Source organism: Mesocricetus auratus, unplaced genomic scaffold, assembly GCF_017639785.1.
Source record: "Mesocricetus auratus isolate SY011 unplaced genomic scaffold, BCM_Maur_2.0 Super-Scaffold_100676, whole genome shotgun sequence".
NCBI lineage: Eukaryota > Metazoa > Chordata > Mammalia > Rodentia > Cricetidae > Mesocricetus > Mesocricetus auratus.
In genome coordinates, this window is record NW_024429266.1 from 153,310,152 (window position 1) to 153,320,588 (window position 10,437).

Below are 10,437 nucleotides of genomic sequence, written 5' to 3' on the forward strand. Positions count from 1 at the left end.
AGGTCCTAGCAACACGCACGCAGATTTGGGAAGCCTACAACTTGCCCTTCACCCACTCTATAGGTGGGAAGAACGAAGCTTTGACACTTGAACGCTGTGGCTGCAACGTTAATTTTATTCAGAAGCCATTAAAAAGTTCCTGAGGAATTTTGAGGGTGGATCAGTGGTTAGTTGTTCTGGTTGTTCTTGCAAAGGACTAGGGTTTGAGCAACCACTTGTCTCCGATGCCCTCTCTGGCCTCTGTAGGCACTGCACTCATGTGGCACATAGACATATATGTAGGCAAAATACACACACACACTTTTGTTTAAAAAATTTTTTTAAGTTTCTGAGTGCGAAGGAATGAAGGTATGATCAGCACACGGAGGAGACAGAAAGACACTGGATAGAACCACAGAGAGGTTGAGAAGGATTATCAGGGACAGGGAGTTGGCCCGATTGGTCCTGGTTGGGGTTCAGTTTCTACCATGTGCCCATGCCTGGAAGCCTAATACCATGCTCTAGGGATGGAAGCCAGAAGATCCGAAGTTTAAACTAATTTTCAACTACATAGCAAGTTCAAGGCCAGAGGTGGCATACATGAGACCCCGTCTCAAAAAAGAAAAAAATAAGTATGTAATTGAGTGCAAAATGAATGACATTTACAAAAGACAGTATGTCAGATCAGTCGCCTCTGCACCTAGCTGTATCATGAAACGAGCACAGGGTAGAGACAGACTCGTCTGATGCTGGGGTCTGTTTGCCTTACAGCCAGCACACCATCTAGACTTTGCAGTAACCTGGGCTCCAGGAGCAGGAGCTTCAGGGAAGATGCAGGGCTTTGGAACCAGCAAGTGGCCTCCATCCCTCCTGCCTCCATCCCAACCCATCATGGCTGTGGCTCCTGACCCATTTGACTCTGGAAGTTACTGTCTGAAGGTTACCTGTGGTCACAGTCTCTACCTCCTTGTGCAGATGAAGTGAAGCGACACTCTCTCCAGCACTGATCACTGCACTGATCACTGTACCTCCTCAGCTCAACACTTAGGAGTCAGCGTCGAGTATGGAGAGGACAACCGCTAGAGAAGGGGCAAGAACTAAGCCCACCCCCCCCGCAGACCCACGCCCCTGCTGCAAGAGAGCCTTACTTTGAAACGCGTCCCTGTCCTTCCGTTCTTCAGTTCTCCCACTTGCGCATGTAAAGTGGGCTCCAAAATAGACGGCCCGTTTTCATTTCCAAACTGGTGACTATTTTTGTCTGTTCGGTTTGGGACTTCATTGTTTTCCAGTGCTGGAGTTGGAACCCAGGGCCTCACCTAGGCTAGATAAATGCTACACCACTGAGCCGGATCTCAACCCTGCTTTCTCTGTAACTTTGCACTCTGCCGAGATGGTGACTCTTGCCAACAAGCCAGAGACAAACCAGTCACAAACCTCTGTCCTGGCACTTTCAAGGTGTCCCCCTCCCCTGTACTGCACCCCAGAATGAGGCAGACTCTGATGGGCAGGACTATTTGAGACCAGGAAATGATCTCTTAATTCAGCCATTATTTAGTCTGTCATCATTTACAAAACCAACGTTACACTCACACCCCATTTGCTCCAAAAGCAATGGCAACATGCTGGGCAGCTTGTAGATATGTAAGTCAGTGGGTTGGCCAGACTGTTCTCAAGTGCTAGGAATGGAACTTTGCATGCACTCGGCAGGCAATGGGATGCACCCCCAGCCCTTACTGATATTTTAAGAATGATAGTGGCGCTCTGGGCACTGCAAGAACACACCGAGTGCTTGAGAGGCACAGGCAGGAGAATCAGGAGTTTCAGGAGAGTTTCAGAACAGCCCTGGTGCATAGTGAGGTCAAGGCCAGTCTGGGCTACTTGAGATCCTGTCTCCAAAAAACAAAATCAGGGGCTGGAGAGATGGAGCAGTGATTAAAAACACCTGTTGCAGCCCAGCGGCAGTGGCACACATCTTTAATTCTATAATTTAATAATATACTTTAATTCTCAGGAAGCAGAGGCAAGTGGATCTCTGTGAGTTAGAGTCCAGGTTGGTCTACAGGGCAAGTGCCAGGACAGACAGAGCTACACAGAGAAACCTTGTCTCAAAAAAATTAAAAAAGAACAAAAACTGAAACCAAACAACAACAACAAAAACTTGCTGCCCTTTCAGAGGGTGCCGGTCAGGGTTCCAGCACTCACACTATAGTTTTTAACTGAAACTTCAGTTCCATGAGATCCGATGTCCTCAACTGACCTCCATGAGCACCAGAAATGCATGTGGTACACAGACATACATGCAGGCAAAACACCCATACACATGAAAAAATAAAACACCTGATAGTGAAATAGACCAGCATGGGTGCATTGTAATTCATAAACAGTGTTTTCCTTATTTGGTCTTTGGGCAACTCTTTTACTGTTTCCTTTTTTTCAATTTTAGTAGGAATTTCAAATTTTTATTATTAATAATTAAATTTATTCATTTATTTTACATCCTGACCACAGTTTCCCCTCTCTCTTTTCCTCTCATTCTCCCCCCCCACTTCCCACCATACTATTTCCTTTTTAATTATGACGAATATTTACTGAGTGAGTTGCACATGACCGATGCTCTATGAGCTTCAAATACCCCAGCTCATTTAATCTTCATGCAATCTTATGAGGTACCACTCTATGAAGAAGCTGCAAATGGAGAGGTTAGCTGTCTTGCCCAAGATTCTTTGCTGATGAGTACAGAACGCTGTCATCTTGCTTTGAGGCCTTCACAATGCTCACATTTCCTTTCTCTGTGAATGCCTCACCTCTAAGACTTCCTTTATTAGTCAGCATCTTGTAGGCATCAGCCATAGGCCAGGCATAGACAGGGTATTAAAAAGACAGGTACTGAAGAGGAAATGGTGGTGTGGGTGAACTTACATCAGAGGAAACCGAGCACATCACATAACTTCCCAAAGGGCCAGCTGCACCCAACACCAGGCCCAGGCCTCTGCCTAATGCTGTGGTTCTAAGAGATGAGGTTGGCACACCCTGCTGATGGCACAAGGAAATAGGAGTGATGGTAGAAATCCCTCACCCTAGTCTGCAGGACAGCAATCTCTACTGTTGGACTAAGCTGCACCCAAGGGAAATAGAAGGCGGCTGCACAAGATGGCTTGGGAAATAGCAGAGAGGGACTTTTTTACCCAGATGGAAATTGAGTAGGCAAGGAGAAGCCTCTGGTACAGAAGGCTGGGACCCTCAATCCTAGGTATCCTCCAAAGTGTTATAGAGCTCACCTCAGGGTGTCTAAACCCTCAGTCATTGGTAACAGTTAGTCTTACACTTCTCAGTCCAAGGGATTGGGACCTTGAACTCTCAGTTCAAGATACAGGGGTTAAAAGTGGCAAGGATGAGCCAGATGTGGTGGCACAAGCCTGCAAATCTAGCAATGGGGAAGTGGAGGAAAGAAGACCCCAAGTTCAAGTGCAGTCTCAATTCTACAAACGCAGCTCAGTCCTGACTATTCCAGACCCTGTCTCAAACCAACCAGACAACCAAACAACCAGGGGGTACCTAAGTCAATAAGGTGCTTGCACCTCAAGCATGAGGATCTGAGTTTGGATCCCTATCATCCACACTAAAATCAGGTGTGGCAGGGCATGCCTACAATAAAATGGGTGTACAGAAAGTTCTCACTCAGCCGGGCGTTGGTGGTGCACGCCTTTAATCCCAGCACTCAGGAGGCAGAGGCAGGCAGATCTCTGTGAGTTCGAGGCCAGCCTGGTCTACAGAGCGAGTTCCAGGACAGCCTCCAAAACAACACAGAGAAACCCTGTCTCGAAAACCCCAAAAAAAAAAAGAAAGAAAGAAAGTTCTCACTCCTACTTCTCCCTGATGAAAAGGGAGAGGCAGGCAGATCCTGGGACTCAGTGGACAGCCAGTCTAGTCAAACTGGTGAGCATCCCATTGAGTGAGAGACCCTTTCTCAAACACACACACACACACACACACACTTTTTCTGTCAGCTTAGCAGCTGTGCCTGAATCTCCTGATATATTTTAACTACCTTCCAAAGTCCCACAGCCCTGCAGTCAGAACCCCACTACTCAGGCCACAACCTGGCAGGACTTCTTGTTTAGCTGATGTCACCAAGTATAATTTAAGTCTCTATTGTTCTATTACCAATAAAGATTCAGGAGTCAGATGTTGGGGTGAAAACCTACAAACTCAGAGAGGCTGAGAAGCAACTAAGTAACCTTCCTTTTTGGCCAGAGACCCAGGAAGAGAGTGTCTCTCCAGCAATCCCAAATCAAAAAAGACCTCAAAACTCCAAGTCACTCCTTATTCCTTCCTGTGCGTCTCTCTATCCATCTTCCTGGCTTCTTCATACTCCCTATGACTAATTTCTATTAACTAGTTGCTGGCCCCACACCCTGATCCAAGGTTGATTTTATTAACACCGTATTGGGTTTCACAGTACAACCAAATATCCCACAAAACACACACGCCTGCATGCATAGACACAGGCACATTCACATAAGTAATTTTTTTATAGCAAGGGTATTTAGCGCATACCAACTTCCAGATAAATGTCAGTTAAAGGGTACACTCTGGGTCTTTGGCTTGAAACATCACTTGTGTGATGATACTATTGCCCCAAGGTCTGAGAGACCCAAGCCAGAGTGAAGCCTACTCTTCACAGTGGACATTGCTTGTTTCTTCCAAGCAGAAATAAAGGCTTAAAAGGTAAGTGGGAAAGATTAAGAAGTGATTGAAAAGATGAACATGGGACAAGCCCCTCAAGTCACCTCCTCATCCAGACTTTAGTTCCCAGGTGCACCCATTTAGCTGGCTGAGTTTCAGGTTCACTATCTCTCCCTAGTCCACTCAGAAAGCCAAGCTGTGGGGAGGCATCCATCCTGCAGGCTCACAAGCTTTCAGCCTGCAGATCAGTTTGCCCCAATCCGGATGCACGACTGGTTTCAGGGTAATCAGAAGGCTGTGAAGAGCCATGCTAGCCACCAGAGGGTGCCATATAGCTACTTAAGACCCACTCAAATAGCCCAGATTTCAAAAGAGAGGCGATTTAGCTAATCCAACTTTTCATTCAGCTACCTGCGTCCTGCAAAGGAAAGCCCTCATCCCCTACCCCAAGTAGCTCTATTGCTCGCATGAAATTAGCCTCCTTCTCCTGTGGTGGCCACACTGAGCAGTCAATACACAGACAGGCAGATGACTGAAAAGATGGACTAGCTAAATCTCCTCACTTTAGAAACCTGGGCTATTTGAGTGGGCTAGTCAGACACAATCTCCTCTATTCAGCAGCCCCAGAGGACCTGACGGGCTCTGGAGAAGCCAACAGCCTTCGGTGATCCCAGCCGGGTCTTGCAGGCTAAGGGCTCGGGCTGGAACAAATGGTTTTTTTCCTACTCAGTCTTCCCTGATCCAGCAGATAGACCCAGGCTTATTCACAAAAAGACAGCAGGCAGAAGCAGATGCAGTCCCTTACATCTGAGCTCAGAGCTAGGACAGTACCACTTCTGCTGGTCAAAGCAACTCACAAGACCAGCCTACATTCAAACACTGAGAAATACAGGCTGACCTCTGAGTACCATAGAGGATGACATGTCAGTCAGCACCAGCTTCAGAGGCTCAGGAACTTAAAACTGTTGCTTTCCAGAAGATATGGCAATGGGGTTCCTTCTGAGCCTCTCTCCTTGGCTTGTGGGTAGCAGCCTCTCCCATCTTGTCACATGGTTGTTTTTCTATGTATATTACCATCCAGATTTTCTCTAATAAAGATTAGGACACACTCATAACTTTAATTACCTCTTTTTTTTTTGCTTTTTTCCTTTCAAAGGTATTATTAATAAATTCTTTAGAACTTCATACAATGTTTTTGTTTCTTTCCTATTTAAGACAGGGTCTCAATGTGTAGTCCTGGCTAGCCTGGAGATCACTATGTAGACCAGGCTGACCTCAAATTCAAGGAGATCAGCCTGTCTCTGCCTCCTGTCTCTGCTGGGATTAAAGATGTGTGCTATCCTGCCCAGCTTCATACAATGCGTTTTGATCATGTTCACCCTAATTACTCCCCTAACTCTTCCCAGATACACCATCATCTATTCCCCTAAAACTTGATGTCATCTTTTTGTTTGCTGCTTTTAAGAAAAATACTCCATTCAGTCCCATTTATGCTGCCTATAAGCTCCCGGGTGGGGTCCATGCACTGGAGAATAGTTGGCCTACCAGTGGCCACACCCTTCAAGAAAACTGACTCTTCTCTCCCAGGAACCATTAACTGTTCATAGCTTCTCAGTTAGGAGGGGAGTTTGTGAACTCCTCCTTCTCCATGAGCTTTACAGACCCTCTACCAACCAGTCTCTCTCCTTCCCTAGGTGGGCCCCCAGCTCCAGGATGGACACCAGCTGGTATGAGGAATGGGGTAGGACCCATATCCCTCTTGTGAGGGAACAGAAACAGGGATCACCCAGACCTTTGTTCTGAAAGCCTTGGGTTGTTCCTAGTAAGTAGGACACTTGATCTGGGATCCTCCCGTCGGACGCCATTCAGCCTATTCCAGACTCACTTCTGCCAGGCTCCACTTGGTTTCCTTTGTTTTTGCTTGGTTTGGTTTGTTGCAGTGGCGGAGGTGAGACCCAGGGCATTGCAATGCCAGCCAGTACTCTACCCCTGAGCTGCACCCCAGCCAACACACAGTTCTTCATTCATGCGCCGTCCTCCACCCCCTCTCTTTGCACAAGCCCTTCTCTGCCCCACATCTTCCCTATCCTCCTACCCACGCCTCACCTGAACAGACCCATTTCCAATGTCTATTCTCCCTGACCCTCCCGAGGTGATACTTCATGTGCTGTGATTTCCCAGGGACAATTGTATATTTCTTAGACAAACCTATGGCCAGGAAATTAGAAACTTCTGCAATAAAAGAGCCTTGCCGCACCAGGCCATTCCAGCTATGAATGCTTGAGGGAGTTATTGAACCTGGTGTATTTTCCTCACCTTTAATATGGGATTCTGAGGACCCGAGTGAGGACTAGCTATTGTAGGCAGGACCACAGTGCCTGATGCACAGTGAGCTATTCTTATCTTTGCACACCTCTCAGTCTGCATTTTGTTGTTTTGTGCTTGCACAGGGGCTGGCCCCGGGAATTATTTGCTGAACTTGACAAGTTACGAATGACCCTTGCTTGTCATTAGTGAAACTCTGGATGGGGACGGGTGAGACTTCAGCCTTGAGAAAAATAGAAACATCATCGAGTGCATTAAGCACTTTAATTAAAGCCTCCTCCACGCCTCCATGCTGTCTCACCGCTGCCTTCCACCCCTGTTTCTATTTGAGACCTGGTGACACTTCTGATGACCAGAAATGGGGGCAGCAGCTTCTGCCTGACTCCTGCACCCATGTGCTAGACCTAGTGGTTCCCACGTGTTTTCTGGATGCTTATTTTAAATAGTATCCTCTTGTTGAGGTTAATGTGCATTGTGGAGTGCAGTTTATATAAACTGGCTGGCCTTCCTCGCCCTTAGCTCAGAGTCCCAGTACCGGTTTTCCTCCAGCCAGAGCTGCAGCTACTCCCAGATGCCAGCAGAGGGCGTGCAGAGTGGCTGGAGGCATTCAGTGCTCCTGGTGCAATGCCAAGAGACCTCTGATGCTGGTGTCAACTGCTTGGATTGTTCTAGAAGGTAGACAGACCTGGGAGGTTATAAACTCCCTTATGTAGCTACCCTACTCAGCCACCATCAGAGCCAGCTACCACTGAGCAAATCCCTCAGTCTCTCTCCATCTTTCACAAGACTTAGAGGTTCCAAGTTTGAGCTTTCACTGGTTCTCTGGTTCAGTCTTGCAAGATCTACAAGTTGCCTGTTACTTCCCTTGAAAACAACTAATCTAAAAAATTTTAGCCACATTCCAGATGTGAAGTCCTAGGTTAGATGTATTCGTTCTTTATTTAAGCTTAAATTTGTTTTGTTTTTCTCCTTTAAAATTAATGTATTTAATTAATTATTTTTATTTTATTGTATTTACAGTGTTGGATATCAAAACTAGGCCTTTCACTTGCTAAGAAAGTACTTTGCCACCAAGCTATACCTATGGCCCTTCGATGCCAGAGATTCAGGCCTAAGTTGAGACGTCTAAGTTGAGACAAGGGTGCCCCAGTATTTTGGTGGCCCTAGGTCTACTGCTCTCTGCTGCGGACATAGTTTCCTTTAGGGGCCACAGCTATCTCTGATTGCTCTAAACTCAGGCACAGTGGGGTGATGTCTGCCATGTGTATGTGCTGGCTCTCATAGGGTCCTTGGGTGCTGGGCCTTGTGAGAAAGATGGGCTGTGGGCAAACAGAAGCCAGGAGGACCCAGGCCCTCTAAGAAACATCTGAGTAGCTCCTCAGCCGGGAGCTCAGAGTCTGGGAGCCCAGAGGACACAGCAAGGGCCCGTAGGATGTCCCTAGAGAATAATCAATACTTGATCTAGACTAACGAGAGCCAACCCTTTCTGGCAGAGCAGGACTGTAATTAGAAAGGCTGCCCTGAGGGAATGTGGTACCCATTGAGGGAATGAGGTACCCATCCCAGAAGCACGAAAGCCTGGACTAAGAAAGTGTGAGTGAGGGAAAGTAGAGAGCGGTGACTCGCCTGTACTAGGGAAGCTGGGACAGGACACTCGTCCATGAGTTCAAAACCAGTTCATTCAACTGCACAGTGAGACCTTATCTCAAATTTCCTAAACATTTTTATTTTTAGTCATGTATTGGTATGTGTCTTAGTTAGAGATTCTATTGCTGTGAAGGGACACCATGACCATGGCAACTCTTAGAAAGGAAAACATTTAATTGAGGTGGTGGCTTACAATTCAGGGGTTCAGTTCATTATCATCATGGTGGGGAGCATAGGAGTGTGTAGGCAGACACGTGCTAGAAAAGTAGCTGAAATTCCTACATCTTTCAGGGAACAGGAAGTTGACTGAGACACTGGGTAGTATCCTGAGCATAAGAAACCTCAAAGCCTGCCCCCATAGTGACACACTTCCTCCAACAAGGACATACTCACTCCAGCAAAACCACACCTCCTAATAGTGCCACTCCCTATGAGAGTATAGGGGGCAATTACATTCAAACCATCACATTGTCCATTTGGGTATGTGCACATGGAGCAGGTTCTCAAGAAGGCTAGCAACACTGGCTCCTCTGGAACTGGAGTTGCAGATGGTTGTGAGCAACCTGATATGGATGCTGAGAACCAAACTCAGGTCCTTTGGAAGAAAAGCAAGTGTGCTTAACTCCTGAGTCATTTCTGCAGTCCCAGATAAATATAATTTTAAATAGATATGATTTTGAAATAGAATTTTCTACCTATTCTACCTGATGCTCACTTGAATACTATGATTCTAACTCCCTGACATTCTGTTTGAAGGGAAACGTGAAGGGAGGTGGGAGGCATCCCCCTGCCTTAACACCAACAGTTTATCTCCCTAAGACGACCATTAGTATATGAGGTTGGAGATAGATAGGCTCTGTGTTAAGAGCACTGGTTGCCCTTCCCAGAAACCACGTGGTAGCTCACAACCATTCATAAATGAGATCTGGTGCCCTTTTCTGGCCTGCAGGCACACATTCAGGCAGAACACTGTATACATAATAAATAAGTCTAAAAAAAGAGAGGCAGGCCATTGGTGGATCAGAAGCACTGCAGAGAGGTGACTGTTACAGACATCTTCACCAAAGGACCCTTTCGCATTGGTTCGGGGCCTTCCACAAAGACCCTGAGCAACTCAGAGGGAGTGGCACCCTACAAGCACGTGGCTCTCAGCAGAGGCGTCTTGTGTGACTCTCTAAGAGATTAAAAATGTGCAGTGAGCTGGGCGTTGGTGGCGCACACCTTTAATCCCAGCACTCGGGAGGCAGAGGCAGGCAGATCTCTGTGAGTTCGAGACCAGCCTGGTGTACCGAGCGAGTTCCAGGACAGCCTCCAAAACAATACAGAGAAACCCTGTCTTGAAAAAAAAATGTGCAGTGAATTTAGTTCAGTTGAAAATATACTTAAAAGTTCTTTGTTTTGTGGTAGGTAAAACCCTTGTGAGGCACAAACCGAAAGGCTGACAAGGCTATACATAGTGAAAAGTGAGTCTCCCTCACATACACTTGAATCCTGGACCTCTCCATGGCAACTGTTTTCCTTTCCAGTCCTCCTAGAAATAGTCTGTAGACCTTCAACCAAATGGCTGAGCCTCCTACTAAGCGGGTTAGTGGGCTGGGTTCCGGACCAACTGGTGATGTCTGCTGTGTCTGTACTGCAAACATGTCCTACCCTGGTACTGGGCACCAAGACTGGATCTCGCTATGTGACTGTGCCTTCGCCTTTCATTGCGTGAGAGCAGGGTAGCCTCTGAAAAGCAGACAGGAGTGTGGGTTAGCTGTGATTGACTGGGGGAAATACTCATGTAGAAAATTGGGACGG